This window comes from Ailuropoda melanoleuca, chromosome 12 (genome assembly GCF_002007445.2).
Source record: "Ailuropoda melanoleuca isolate Jingjing chromosome 12, ASM200744v2, whole genome shotgun sequence".
In the NCBI taxonomy this organism is placed as follows: Eukaryota; Metazoa; Chordata; class Mammalia; order Carnivora; family Ursidae; genus Ailuropoda; species Ailuropoda melanoleuca.
In genome coordinates, this window is record NC_048229.1 from 46,414,049 (window position 1) to 46,429,486 (window position 15,438).

Here is a 15,438-nt window from a genome sequence, read left to right on the forward strand (position 1 = left end):
TGACCACCAGCAGTTTAGCTCCTAGAAAGCTCCAGAGAACACTGCACTCACCCCCACCCGCACCCCGCACACCCACCCCCTTGGTCAGGTTCCTCCCACTGGGGTTTGATATTCGGCAACTGCCACGGGAAGGGCATGACGCTGGGCAGGGCGCTCTGTGTCTTAGGACTGGAGTTCGTGAAGTGACCGCGTCTATCCTGGTGAATCAGGCAGAGATCTGAGATTCTCTGACATTTCAGAAAAAGCCACCAAACCACCCGAGTCGGCTCCCTCCCTCGGAGACACAGCAGCCAGCAGCCCCCCACCTTGATTCCCCAGGGGGAGGACATAGGTGTTGGCCCCCGATGCCCAGCAGGTGGGTTCAGACTCATCTTGGGGCCGCAGATGACCAAGGGGGTCTGTCGTGCTGTGCTGCGCGTACCAGTGGTGTGTGTGCAAGCCGATTCTGTGAGCGCGACAGCGTGGGGGCACCCAAGCCGGGGGCTGGCTTGCTGGAGGGTGAGGCTGAGGGCCTTGGGGAAGGGAGACCTCTCCTTTTTGTCTGCTACCCCAGAGAGCTGTTTGAATTTTTTTAACCAGTTCTTTTGATTCTTTTTACAATAATTTAAAAAAATCAATCAATAATAAAAAATTGAACAACCACCTGAGAAGAGATCTTGAACGAGAAATAAGAGGATGAAGGGGGGTCCCCAAAGCCCTGCCAGGTCACAGGAGAGAAGCAGGCCAGGGCTCTGGCACGCTCGGAGGTCGAGGTGTGGCCACAGGGAGCCCTGGGGAGAGCCTCCTCGGGTGGGCCAAAGTCTCTGTAGCTCCCAGAGCGCAGTCCGGTCCCACGTGTCGCTGACCCACACCAGCCAGGTGTGCAGAACAAATGTCACCATTACCCTCATTTTACAGGTGAGAAAACCAAGGCTCTGAAAAGTTGCCATGACTTGTCCGAGCTCACATAGCTGAGGGACAGCAGGGCCTTGACCGGGTCTCCCTCTAGCCCATACAGAACCTTTGGGTGAACTCTGTCCTGGAGACACACGGCTGGGAACAGAACCCCATGTGCCAGGTGCTTTGGGGTACAAGGCGCACAACCGTGCCCAGCAGCCCTGGCTGGACTTGAGCCATGGTCTCTGACTCCTCGCATCCCTGCCCCGCTGCACGGAGCAGCCAGGAACAGGGAGCAGGCGGTGGGAAGGGTCGGGACACTATGACGGGACCTGGAGGTGGATGTGGTTTGAGAAGTTTGACCGTCTGCGTCTGGTCCTGTGGTACCATCGCTCTAGGTGGGGGTTGTCGGGCACACACTAAGAACTGCCCTGGCGAGGAGTGGCTTGCGGCCCCAGTGTCCATCCTGACTGACCAGCCAATGTTCAGAGCTTGGTGGAAACTTCTTTATTTACTAACACAACAAAGAAACAAATTCTAAAAAAAAAAAAAACAAAACCCATTTCCTGGTAACAGAAGTCACAGATGTCACCAGAAGAGAATTGCCTCTGGAATGTGGCTTTCAGTTGGTCACTGTCCTGAGGCATGTGTCCCCCAACCCAATCCCTCCTATTTTCTAGGGCTGGACAGGGGTGAGGTCAGGGTCCCGCAGTGGGGAAGACAGGACCCTCTCGCACTGTGCAAAGTTCATGGGACCCATCCCTGCTGCTGGACCCCAGCTCCAGTGGTCAGCAAGGACTTGGACCAAGCACAGTGGGGAGAGGAAAGAACAGAGATCCAACCAAAGGATGGTCCAACATGGTGGGCAAGATTCAGCTCTCAAGGCCAGGAGATTAGGCTGAGTCCTGCAATGACTCTTCTCTTCACCTGTCTGACCATCTGTCCACACATCCAGCCAACTTCAAGCACCTATTTCAGGAAGAAGTTTCTAGTGCACTGCATGCACTGAGGGGTGGTTCTTCCCTTGGTGGATTCCCTAGTCCCTAATCCAACCGCAGTTCTCTGGGCTGAGAGTCTGCACGTGGTCAGCCCGTCCAAGCACACAGGGCTCAGGGAAGCTAACCCACACCCCAGAGTCCTGGGAGACTGAGAGAGAATCATACATCCGCTTATTAGTCTCAGTGAGAATTATAACTGGCAGACAGAGGTCTGTGTGACCTGACCAGCACCTTTCTTGCCTGCTGGCCAGGGTGATGTGGCCGGCCTGGTTATCAGAAGGGGTTGTGGTGGGCACACGGCAATGTCAATGACTTGTGCATTGGCACCCCATTCCCAGTGTGGCCCTGACTTCCTCCAGAACCCCTCAGGTCAGGCATTTCTTCTTTTACTTCACTGAATGGGGCCCCCATTCCCTTGGACCCTGCTCAGGAGGGCATGGTTTGTCTCTGTTGCTTTCAGAGCCAGCCAACCCCCTGTGACAGAGACATCCTGTCTTTAGACATGTTATTAGAACTTGTAATCAGGTTACAGCTGGTCTTGCTGACTGAGGGTCCATCTCTCTCGAATGACAATGCACCGATTCTGCTTTGCTCTGAGCAAATTTCATAGTGTAACTCTCAGAGAGTAACCTTCCTCCTTGTTTTCAAGCCTTTGGGTGCACCCCACTTCCCCCAAGGCACACCCCCACTTGACACAAGGAATAGAGATGGATAGCACATGGTGCCTGCCTTCCTTACGGTTGGGAGGGAACACGGCATGCTCCCGACTAATGAACCACATTTCTGGGAGTCTCTTCCTCGTACAGCACAGAGGCCAAGGGAGACCGAGGGGCAGGAAGGACCCGCTTGTACACTCCCCAGAAGGGGTCCACAGGAGCTCCCCACTCCTGGTTGCAGAACCCCCTCCAGCAAACACACACACACACACACACACACACACACACACACACACACACCCCAGCCCCTACCCACATCTCCCTGTGCACTGGAGGCGTATTGTCTGCTTGCAAGGATGCAGGCGGCCAGTGGAAGCCCTGACTGGCCCTGGTTGGGGAAGACGCCTGCAAATCCTGGGAGATTAGTGGGGCCACAGCTCTGGCACCCCAGGGTGCAGGGACCTTTGGCTCACCTTCCTTCTGGGTGCTCTCCACAGCTTCCCTGCTATCCGCCTTCTCAGGCTGCCGTCCCTACGTGATGTGAAGTCCCAGGCTCACGTGGTCTCTGGGGAGTGCGGGCCCCAACTGCTTTTGTGTCCTAACCCCATCTACACTCAGCTTGGAGGTCTCAGGGATAGAAAATGGGGTTACCGTGTGCATTTTAGGAGGCTGCTCTTGATGAGTTTGGTCTCAAAGTGAAGGAACTGAGTTCCTAATAGCACAATTTCAGGCAAAAGCGGGCATGGTTAGGCCTTCTTAGAGCTTCCAAAATCTCAAGGGCGTCGACCTTCTCTCACTGGTGAGGCCTGGGGCAGACCATTTATTCCATCTGAGCCTCATGTCCTTTGTCTGTAAAGGGGGAATGGGGGCACCAGAACCTACCCCCCAGGGTCGTTGTGGGGGTAAAATGAGGAGATACACGTACAGGGCTGAGAACTGGGCCTGCGGCTTGTGAGGCAAGGACTCGAGAAACATCAGCTCTTCTTGTTCCAATGGTGCGGCCTCTCCGAGCGAGCTGGGTAAGGGGCAACCCTCTTCGCTTCTCTGTCCTTCTGGCTGTCCTTCTGTTCCTCCTTCACCTGGCCCATCCCTCAGGCAGTGTTGCACTCCAGAAGGGAGGTGTCCACGGAGGGCTCGGCAAGCTCACTTTATGGGGCGTTGGGGTGGAGTGGGGTAGTGAGCCTCAGCCCAGAGAAGGCCCCACTTTCTTCTTTTAATTAACCACAATCTCTGGCTCCTGATGCACTCTTGTCAAGAAAATTGCTCTTAATCATTTATGGCTATTTTTCTTTCCAATGAGCATCTAATTCCTGGAATGCTGTCCTAATTGTATTGTGGCCACTGAGGAGGTGATGATGGGCTGGTGTGTGTGTGTGTGTGTGTGTGTGTGTGTGTGTGTGTGTGTGTTTGCAGGAGGCGGTTCTGGAACTGGGAGTGGGGAGCTCCTGTGGACTCCTTCTGGGCAGTGTACCAGGTACAAGTGGGTCCTTCCTGCCCCCTTGGTCCTCCTTGGCCTCTCTGCTGTGTCCAACGTGGTGCCCGAGAGACCTGGCCGCTCTCCTTGAGCCACATCAGCTGACCTGAGACATGGGCTGGGAAATAGGCCCGGGTCACCAATGTGGCCAGGAATGAGCCAGAGGTGGTCTTGAAGAAGGGGTCTTGTTTTCGGCAGGTGCCAGAGAAGATAGAGTGGGGATGTTCTATCCCTGGACTGATGCCCGGAAGGGCCACAGGGGCGCATCTGGGTTCCACAGAGCAAGTTCCTCTCTAGTCTCCTGGCCTTTACTCAGCCCTCACGTAGCCAACTATTGTGGTCTCATCTGAAACAGTGTTGGTGAAACCATGTATTTGATGAACTAGCTGTATGCTTTATATTAAATATATAACACTTGCAACAAAATAGTTCACATTGCATTTCACCTAAAATCATCCCATGTCCTGCCAATGGTAGCTGCCACTCTTTGAAAAATCTCCGCGCCTGAGTTTCAGGTGAGGGTAAAGGGGCAAGAGTTCCTGCCATGTGCACTTGCTAAAATCCCTCTTTGCCAGGCTGGGAGCTGGGTGAGGACAGAGGCTGGGTCAGGTCCTCTGCTCAGCCCGGAGTAAGTACTCCGGGGGTGGGTACAGGAAAGAACACAGCTTTGCATTCAGATCTGGGTTGAAATACCAGCTTGTGTTTGATTTTCTATCCAGTTCAGGGGAAGCTAATTTATTTTGACCTTCCAGTCTACAGTGGGGATAAACTCTATCTTACGGTCGTGTTGAGGAGGCCAACTGGGATCGGATGCCCAGGGCTTAGCATGGGGCAAATGCTTAGTCCATGTCAATTTCCTTCCTTTCTCTCTTCTCAGATCTGATTAGTTAATTTGTACCAGGTTACTAAGGGGATGTACCTCCCCCCTGCCCGAGGGCGTTTGCATTTGCCCTCGAGGACGAAACTCCAGCAGTGGGATCCAGGGAGCAGCTCCGGCTGGGTGGCAGCCAGCTGGGGGCCCCAGGGTCCCACTTCTCACACTTGCCCCATCGCTCCTGCCGGCCTGGGAGGCAAGAGCTCAAACAGACAGCGCCTGCCCCTGGGGTTGCCATCTCACGTCGTCCAGGGTCTGGGCAGGTAGGAAAGCCGAGCACGGGCTGCACCACACAGGTGGCAGTGCCGAGGGCGCTCTGGAGAAAGCCTAAGGGCACTCAAGTTCACAGGAAGCAGCCCTACTTTATTGGCCAAATGAAACAGGTTTGACAAAACAAACAAACAGCAGCAGAAACAGACACATAAATGCAAACGGACGGCCCCCCAGAGGGAGTGGGCAAATGGGAGGGAAGGGGAAGGGGAGGCAGAGGCTTCCAGACATGGAATGAATTTCAAGCCTTTCCAAAATCCCCTAAAACTTGGGTAGAGGGAAGAATGAGCTTTCCCCAGGCCCCAGGGCCTGAGCTGCAGCCGCCTAGCAGTCATTTCACACCCAGTCTAGAAGGAGTCGCTGTCCTCCAGGGCTCTGGCTGGGCTGCTTTCTGGGCCTCCTTGCCCGGGGGCAGAGCAGCTGGGCACTGGCTGCTTCCAGGCTGTGTGGGCTCCTTAGCTGCATAGACTGCTTCCGCTGACCCTTAGGATAGGGGCGGGGAGCTTCTATCCGCAGACAGCCTGGCCTGACTGCAAATCCAGGCCACTCTGCCAGGGGCAGATCGTAGCTGGTTTCTGGAGCTCAGTCCTTGCGGATCTGAAGCCTCTTTATTCTGGCCGTGTGAGCTCACACCTCTTCCTGAAGGGGGGTTGAGTTGGGCAGGTGTGTCCCAGCGGGCTGGTGTATGACCTTCGCTGAGACTCGGCTTCCTATACCCCAGGGGTGGACTGAGTAAGAGGCCAATCTGCTTCGGATAGTAAATCATGAAGCCCAGGTGCAAGGATGTATGTGTGGCTTATAGTCCCCCAGGCCTGACTGTGGCAGGTCAGTAGTGTCCTGTGAGTGGTGATGACCCAGCTCCAAGGATCACCGCATGGGGATTATCTGGTCCCTGTCCTGCCCTCCTTATATGAAGAGCCTCACAGCTTATTTGTTCCAGTGTCTACACCCCATGAGACACTGTCACTGCCACCAGGCTAGGCAGGGCCGGGAACATTGTATTTGTGGTTTTGGTGTGAGAGCAGAGGTCAAGAGGCTTACCCAAAGTCACATAGAAAATCGAGGATAGAGTCAGGATGAGAGCACAGATCTGCTTCCAGTGCCTTTCCTTGTTGCCCTCTACCCCTTTCCCACGTCTGATGCCCCCTGCTGGGAAGCATGGGGTTTGGATGGACACATTCCCTTCTTTTTTGGTAGGGGAGGGGCAGAAAGAGAGGGAGAGAAAAAATCTTTTTAAAGATTTTATTTATTTGACAGAGACACAGCGAGAGAGGGAACACAAGCAGGGGGAGTGGGAGAGGGAGAACCAGGCTTCCCGCTGAACAGGGAACCTGATGTGGGATTCGATCCCAGGACCCTGGGATCATGACTTGAGCCGAAGGCAGACGCTTAATGACTGACCGAGCCACCCAGGCGCCCCTCTGCTTGAGATTTTTTTGCCCTTTCCCTCTACCCCTCCTGCTCATGCTTTCTCTCTTTTTCAAATAATAAATAAATCTTTAAAAAAAATAGTATCGTTTCCGTGTTAACATTGTTGAATGTGGCAATTGTTTGGGGATAGTGTAGGTGACTCTCCTTGTTCTTAGGAAAGAGGGTGAAGTATTTAGCGGGGAAAGGTCAACTTACTCTCTAATGGTTAATATAGGTCTATATGTCTGTGTGGCTATGTTACCGTCTAGATCTCTCCATAGATCTCTGGCTATCTGGATATAGACACAAAGATCTCTACATCTGGATATAGATACGTATGTATCTATAGAGAAACCCATACATACCGGGCACAGAGAGAGACAGGGACAAAACAAATGTAGCAAAATGGTACCAGCTGGTGAATCTAGGTGAAATGTTTGCAGATGCTCATTAGACTAGTTCTTCAACTTATTGTAGGTTTGAAATTTTTCTAAAAAGGAGTTGAGAGAAAAAACCAATAGCTGTAGTATGACTTCGTTTTGGTGAAAACAGTACCTTGACACGTCTACGTGTGGGACAGGCTGGAAAGGATGTAAGGAGCCACAGGAGTGATCGCTGAGAAATCAGAGGTGTGGACTCTTCATTTCACTTGCCAGCATTTTCTCATTTTCTGAAATTCACAGGTAATGAAAGACTATTAGAATAATTCGTCAAGGCCAACAGCAGAGGCAAGGGCAGGCCTCCCTGTGCCCCAGGAGGGCAGTGGTCTGGAAGAGGGGGCTCACTCCTTCACTCCCTACCCTCCAGCAAGTGAGATTAAAATCCCAGTAATGTCACTTCCTCCACTGGCTGTTCCAGCCTCAGGCTGACATGGCACTGGCTTGAGAAAATGAAATCATCAAATAGATCACCGGTGATGGCTGAGGCTGGCCCGCCGGTGGGGTGTGTGGGGCTGTTCGTTGCTTCAGGGCGCCCAGAGCTCTGTCTAGGGCCACCAGCCACATGCTGTTTTGTTTTCCAGATGTGTGTTGTTGTGGAGACAACATGTAAGTATTCTGTGAGTTACATCTAAAATTGAATTTTTTTTTACCCCTCTAGAGCATCGTTGAGAAAATATCAGTTCNATGCTATTTTGTTTTCCAGCTGTGTGTTGTTGTGGAGACAACATGTAAGTATTCTGTGAGTTACATCTAAAATTGAATTTTTTTTACCCCTCTAGAGCATCGTTGAGAAACTATCAGTTCTGAATTTTTTTTTTTTTTTGAGAGAGAGAGAGAGAAAGAGCACTTGCAAGCAGGGAGCGGGGTGGGGGGCAGTGGAGAGGGGCAGAGGGAGAGAATCTTTTTTTTTAATTATTTTTTATTTTATTATTATATTATGTTAGTCACCATACAGTACATCCCCGGATTCCAATGCAAAGTTCGATGCTTCATTAGTTGCATATAATACCCAGTGCACCATGCAATACGTGCCCTCCCTACTACCCATCACCAGGCTATCCCCTTCCCCCACCCCCTCCCCTCTGAAGTCTTCAGTTTGCTTCTCATAGTCCATAGTCTCTCATGTTTCATTCCCCCTTCTGATTACCCCCCCTTTCTTTATCCCTTTCTTCCCCTACCGATCATCCTAGTTCTTATGTTCCATAGATGAGAGAAATCATATGATAATTGTCTTTCTCTGCTTGACTTATTTCACTTAGCATTATCTCCAGAGGGAGAGAATCTTAAACCCACTCTGGGGCTCGGAGAGGGACTTGATCGCAAGTCCCTGAGATCATGAGCTGAGCCGAAACCAAGAGTCAGACGCTTACCCAACTGTGTCACCAAGGTGCCCCATCAGTTCTGATATTTTTGTAACCTTTTTAAAATAAACCTTTGGGGCGCCTGGGTGGCTCAGTCAGTGAGGCGTCTGCCTTTGGCTCAGTTCATGATCTCAGGGTCCTGGGATGGAGCCCCGCATCGGGCTCCCTGCTCAGTGGGGAGTCTGCTTTTCCCTCTGCTGCATGCACTCTCTCTCTCTCTCTCTTTCTCTCAAATAAATAAATAAATAAATAATAAACCTTTTCTCCCTCACATTGCTTTCAGCCTGGACAAGTTTTCTCGGCAATATGAGTCTGAAGGGAGGATTATATTTAAACGCTCCAGTGAGAGGCTTAGCACTGCCTTAGCCCCCCTGGTCGTGGCCCAAGGCCCAGCCGATGGGCTCCGGTGAGCCTGGAGGCCGCACCAGCCTCGAGGGAAGGACTCAGGGTGGGCTTAGGGAGCCAGGAGGACGAGGTCAGCATAGTCAGAAGAGGAGAAAAGGCTGTGTCCTGAGGGAAGCAGGGGAGGAAAGGAACAGGAGCAAACTGGCTGCACGAGAGCGGAACCCGCTGGGGAAGAGATGGAGGCAGGTGAACGTTTAAGCAGATTTCTCTTGCCGGGGTTTCCCGTCTGCTTCTGCCCTCACTCCTGGCTTCTCACCCCTTTCTGTGGCCCAGCGCTGCTTGGGTGATGCCTGCCTCAGTTAAGATACCTTCTGATTTTGTGGCCCAGCCCTGGGAACAATCATCAAACAGTCAGCAAACACCACTCCTTTATTATCTGCGAGGTGCTGGATGAACTTTCTCTGGCAACCAAGCTGACCTTTCTCTGACACTGTGCCCGCCCCGTGAGGTGCCCCGGCATCGCGAGCTGTTATTGGCCTCTGATAAGCTGCTTTTGTTGTGCGGAGGCCACTCTCGTCTCTTCAGCTGGCCTGGGACGTCCTGGATGACAAACGTGTATGTGTCTGTCTCACGTTCAAGGTGGACTTACTGAGGATGGGGCCCACAGGTCTGTGCTGCTGGGATTCTGGGCATGGGGTTGGGTCCAGGTGGGAGAAGCCCACACAGGCCAAAGTGCACAACAGTCACCTGGACGTCTCCCAGGTCCTGCAAACTCAGGATGTTCCGCTTTGAAGTCATCATATGTCAAACTCACTTGTGCTCATGGAGGCCTTTCCCAGACTCTAGACTTCAGGGCTTGTCCTGTGCTCCTGCTGGTCCTTCTGATTCCCCTGCATCACTCATCACATTTTAAAAATTTGCTTGTTTAACGTCAGCCTTCTCTGAAAGCTTCTATGTTCATGAGGACTGGGACCACGTCTGTCTAATTCAGAACGGGATCCTTTATGCCTGGCAGTTGGTAACTCGATATTTGTTGAATGAATGGCAGAATGAAAATTCAAGTCACAGCTGGGGAGGGAAGCCAGAAGCCCGTCCAGGAGGAGCAGCAGCCTCAAGCACGGGTATGAGATGAAAACCAGAGGGACAATGAGAGACAGAGCCACAGTCAGGTACCGGGTGGGAGGTGGTACCAGAAAACTATGGTTTGGGCCATAAACTGGAGCCCAGGCAGGATGCTGGGATCTGACCATAGCTGGGGCAAGTCTCATGGTAAGCTGGCCAGCTTAGTCAAGGACTCCAGCTGGATCGGGGACTAGCCCCCTGTTGTCAAGCACCCGTCGGACACCCAGAAGTTACTCAACACTGGGTTCCAGGGGACTGATTCTGTATCTACGGATTTTCTCTCTTGATATGTGCGGAAGTGCTCAGCACAGATCTTGGCACTGAGAGGGACTCAATAAATCTACTGACCCTAAAACTGACAGAGCAAAATTACCTTACCCACAGAAAGAGAGACAGCTGTTCTTGTTAGGGTTCTCTGGTCACAAGCAAGAGAAACTGACTTTGGCTAAATTACACAAACACTTAACTAGAGGAGAAGTGCGAGAAGCAGTCTTTGGGACTGACGGGAATCAGCACAGCTCTGGGAATGTGATATCAGAAACAGGGAGGTGTCCTGATAAGGAAGAATTTGCTTCATCTGTCCTCAGTCCTTCTAACACCTGGCCCAGGACAGGCAGGCTCCTTGACAGTCCCATCCAGTCTGCATGCAGTGGGAAGGGGGTTCTCCAAATGAAAGGGCTGTAGCTGTTCACACTCTCAGCCTCTGTGCTGACTTGTTCGGAGTCTCTCCTGGCGCTGGCTGGGTTGTCTTGCTTGATCTGTTGTCCACTCGTCCTTCCCATCGGGTTGCTGTCCCTTCCCCAGGCGTTGGACTATACACCTGAGACTTTCCTGGCTTCCTGGGCTACCCTGACCTGATTCTCCTTGTTTTACATTTGCATCCATGGGTCTAACCTTCCAACCCTTAGTTCCAGAAACGGATCCCCTCCCTTGCCTGGGAGGGGAGGTTAGACAAAGTCCCAGGAAATCTGAGTTGTCAGCAACCACAGATGTGACCTGGAAGTCAGAGGCCCGGGGTGGTGGGCGGGGGGCGGGGAGAGACATGTTGCCAGTGTTGGTGAGTGACTTAAGGGTACACTCACAGCTGTAGCCTAGGCTTCTCTGTTTCCTGGACAATACATTTTTGTTTTTTAATTATAGAAGTAACATATGTTCATGAAAGAAAATCTAGAAAGTATGTGAAAGTGAAAAGTACCCACCCCAATACACCCACCCGTTTATATTTTAGACACAAGTCTTTTGACATCTAGTTTAGCTGGGGAGGCGATTCAGCAAATTGGTTGACAGAATGGGCTCTGGAGGTAGGTAGGAGCTATGTGACCTTTCAACGTTGATTAGCCTCCCTAAACGTCACCTGTTGTGGAGAAAAGGCAGAGTGATGCTTGTTTCATAGTAAGTACTTAATAAATCTTGAGAAGTGCTCAACAAACCTTTAATTTTATTAACATTTTATGCCCTGTCCATGCTGCCATGCTGTCCGGCCCAATTATTCCCCTAAATTCCTTAGGCAACTTCTCATCTCAATCCTGGCCTTGGGGTACCATCCATTTGTCTTGGGGAATAATTTTTTTGAAGCCGCTCCATGCCTTAAAAGCAAAGCTAGCCAGGAGATAATGGAGCTGTCTGGGCAGGAGTGTGGGGAGGATAAAGGCAAAGTGCCTGGAAGAGCCAACCGAGCATCATGTGCGCCCACAGCCGCTCAGCAACAACTCCTCTCCCCTTCTTACTCCCTTTTCCTTCAGAAAAATCTTCTCCCACTCTAAGTGCCTTGAAGGGGGCAGGGCCGTATTTTCTGGTCCTACTTCTCTTAATCCACAGGGTAGGCAAGCGATCCAGGCCTAGTCCAACAGAGTATTCCAACCCACAGCCTTCAGAATGTGGTGCAGTCATTGGCAAGGGCTCTCAGCTGGGCCCATTCGATTCTTCTTGGGACTTTGTCTTTGGAATCAAGGTGCTGGAAGGATGTAAACATGTACTTGCCATGTGGAGGAGGCCTGCTTGCAGGGAGAGACAATGAGATCGGTACCAAGAGATGAGGAAACACACACGGATGAATCTCCAAGTGGCAAGTCCCGGCTCCAGTCCTGAATCTCTGGTTCTTGCAGAACTTCTGAATTATGTGTTTTCTCAGGATTCTTCCCAGCCATGTGAGCCATGGGACTTGGCTTTCCTCCCCCCGCCCCGCCCCGCCCCGCCCCGCTTTAACTGAATTGTATTAGGCTGTTGTTATTTCTAACGCAGAGTCCCGACTAATACAAATGCTTTGCTTGTAAAAATGGGAAAGCGGTGTGTAATCATTTGTAATTTCGTCCACTCTGTCTCTGATAAGAAGGAACATTCTCCCCAAGTGGGTAACACTCCCAGCACACTGACCAAGATCAAGAGAACCCCAGTCTTTTGGGACTGGGGCTTGTTGATTACTTATTCAAGGCTCTCTGGAGTTGCACTGTCTTATCGATTGCTCATAGGCTCTGCAGCCTTCACTTCATCAAGCAGAATTTGAGTCTCCCCAGTCTTTGGAGTTATTTGAAGAAACTGTGATCCTTTCATCTCTTCTGGTTTCCTTGGAGCTTGCTCTATTCCCTTTCATCTCAGGCTCAGCACTACGAAAATGTGTAAAGGCGTGAGATCCTGGAGTCTGGATGCGTATGAGAGTACATAGCCATATTCTGAGCAATCTGAATTAATAATGTGGCATCCATATCCTGCTTGCTTTATCATCACAGGCTTTTTTAGAAAGCATGTCCAGGTGAATGAGACATCCCAGGGGAGGCTTGTGCAGTCCTCCCTCTCTGGTGCACGTGCAGGAACAAGGTTGGTCACAGGTAGTCAGGGACACAACAGGCTCCCAGGTTATTGCCAGTTTGAGGAGTCCCCTGCAGTCTGAGACTGTCTTCCCGTTGTCTGGGAAGTCTGCCCACTTTCTCAACAGGTTGTCCTTCTCCTTCAGGACACTGCTCAGAACACTTCTGAAAGCCTTCTGGCTTGATTCCTTTCAGCGCCAGTAAATCCAGCATTTGCTGTTTCTTCCATGTGCTTTTTTATTTCTTTGAGCCATCAATACATTACTTGGGGACAGGAAGAGTGTATCCTTAGATTTCCTTTAAGACCATCATAGAAAAAGCGAGGGATAGGGCTCAAGGCCAGTTTAACGGGTGCTGGGTTATGTCTAGATTCCATGACAGAGGTGAGGATATAGGACTGGAAGGAATATGCTTTGTGGTGTTGCATTTTCTAGGACAGAAATGCTGAGAGAGCTGTGACCAATTTCGGGTTTTTAGTTTCATAAAATTCCTAAGAAGAAATAAAAAAGATGTTTTTCCTACTCTCTATGTCATTTATCTCTGCTCTAATCTTTATTGTTTCCTTTCTTCTGCTAACTTTGGGTTTCGTTTGTTCTTTTTCTAGTTCCTTGAGATATGAAGTTAGGTACTTGATCCGAGGTCTTCTTTCTTAATGTAAGTGTTTATGGCTATAAACTTTTCTCTTTGCACTGCTTTCACTGCATTCCATAAATTTGGGTGGGTTGTGTTTTCGTTTTCATTTGTCTTGAGCCATTTTATAATTTCCTTTGTGAGTTCTTCTTTGACCCATGGTTGTTTGTGTGTTGTTTAATTTCCACATTTCTGTGGATTTTCCAGTTTTCCTGCTGCTATTCAATTTAGTTTCATTCTAATGTGGTTGAAAAAGATTGTATGATTTCAGTCTTCTTAAATTTGTTAAGAATCGTATTATGGAGAGTATGTGGCCTATCCCGGGGAATGCTTCATTGCACTTGGGAAGAGATATGTTCCGCTGCTCTTGGTGACAAAGTCTCCCTCCTCAACTAACCTGTAGTCGGGTTCCTCTAAGATTGCTAGGCCTTAACCTTAGTGATTGTCCGCATTGGGACTGCCTCACCCAGTTGTAGCAATAATCTTGTGAAACCACCTTAGAGAGATTCCCCCCACACTTGACATCTGATCAACCTCAACCTCTGATTAAATTCCTCACCCCCCCCACCACATCACTCCCAGGTGATGTCTGATCACCTTGGCCTGCCTTGCTGTTCAAGTCTGTTTACTAGAATCTCTCCTTATGTCAGATGCTTCCTTTCAGTAATTTTCTATCCACTGACCTTCACCCTGCTCCTTGGCTATAAATATTCACTTGTCCATGCTGCATTTGGAATTGAACCCAGTTCAATACTGAAGCCTCTTTTCCTTGATTGCAACAGTTCATGAGTAAAATTTGTTTTTACTGCTTTAATCATTGGCAGGCTTTGTTTTTCCTTAACATTAGGAAGAGGATTTTTTGAATATTCACAAAGATACATATAAATGTGCAAGTGACTTTTTGGCTTGATTCGTTGGCATTTGTAAATATAAACGCTACTGTGATAACTTCATTACAAACCAACCAGTCATATCTGAACAAAAAGGATCAAGACTTCCAACCAATGCTCTACTGTGCCTCTCTAGGGCGCTAAGGGGTCAGCAGAAGTTGTGGACCCCACCAGGATGCAGTGATAAAGTGATAAAGAGAAAATCTTAAAAGCAGTCAGAAAAAGAGTCTCATTATATATAGAAACAACAAATGGCCACAGACTTCCTGCCAGCAATGATGCGAGCCAGAAGACAATAATAATCCATCTTTAAAATGCTGAAAGACAAGAAAAATCTGTCACCTTAGAATTATATAACCAGCAAACATATTTTCCAAAAATACTTTTTCAGACAAACCCTATGAGACCTATACTACAAATTGTACAGGGAGTTCTTCAGGCAGAAAGAAAACGATACCAAATAGACACTTGAATCTTCACAAAGAAAGAGTGCAGGAAATAGTAAATATATGGGTAAATGTAAGAGATCTCCTTTCATTAACATTAAAAAAAAGGTAATTGAATACTTAGAGCAAAAGTAGTAACAATGTATTGTGGGCGTTTAGCATAAGTACTAATACGTATAACAGCCACAGTGGAAAGGATGGAGGGGAGAAAATGAATGCTACTGGTATAAGGTTCATATATTACATGCAAAGGGAAATAAAGTTATTTAAAGGTAGACTGTATAAGTTAAAAATCTGTATTGAAAACCGTAGAGCAACCACTTAAAATAGAAGTAAAACTGTAATAGCTAATAAGCCTTTAAGTGAAAATAAAATGGAAAAATGAAAAAAAAGCATCTAAAAAAATGTCTAATGCAAAAGAAGGCAGGAAAAGAAAAAAGAATGAAGAGCAGATGGGACAGATAGTACATAAAGAAAATGCATAGCAAGATGGTAAATTAAAACTTAACTATATCAATAATTACATTAAATATAAATGGTCTGCATTGTCAGGGTTTCAACAAATAGGTCTATAATCATTACATTGTCAAGGATAAAGTGGATAATTTCATAATGATAAAGGGCTCAATTCAACAAGAAGATAATCTTATATGAGTTATGCATATAACAGAACTTCAAAATACGTGAAATAGAAACTGACAGAAGTGAAAGTAAAAACAGGGAAATGTATAGTTATAATTTAAGATTTCAAAACATTTCCCTTAATCATTGATTAAAAAGCAATAGATATAGGGGAGCCTGGGTGGCTGAGTCCGTTAAGCAACCGACTCTTGATTTCAGCT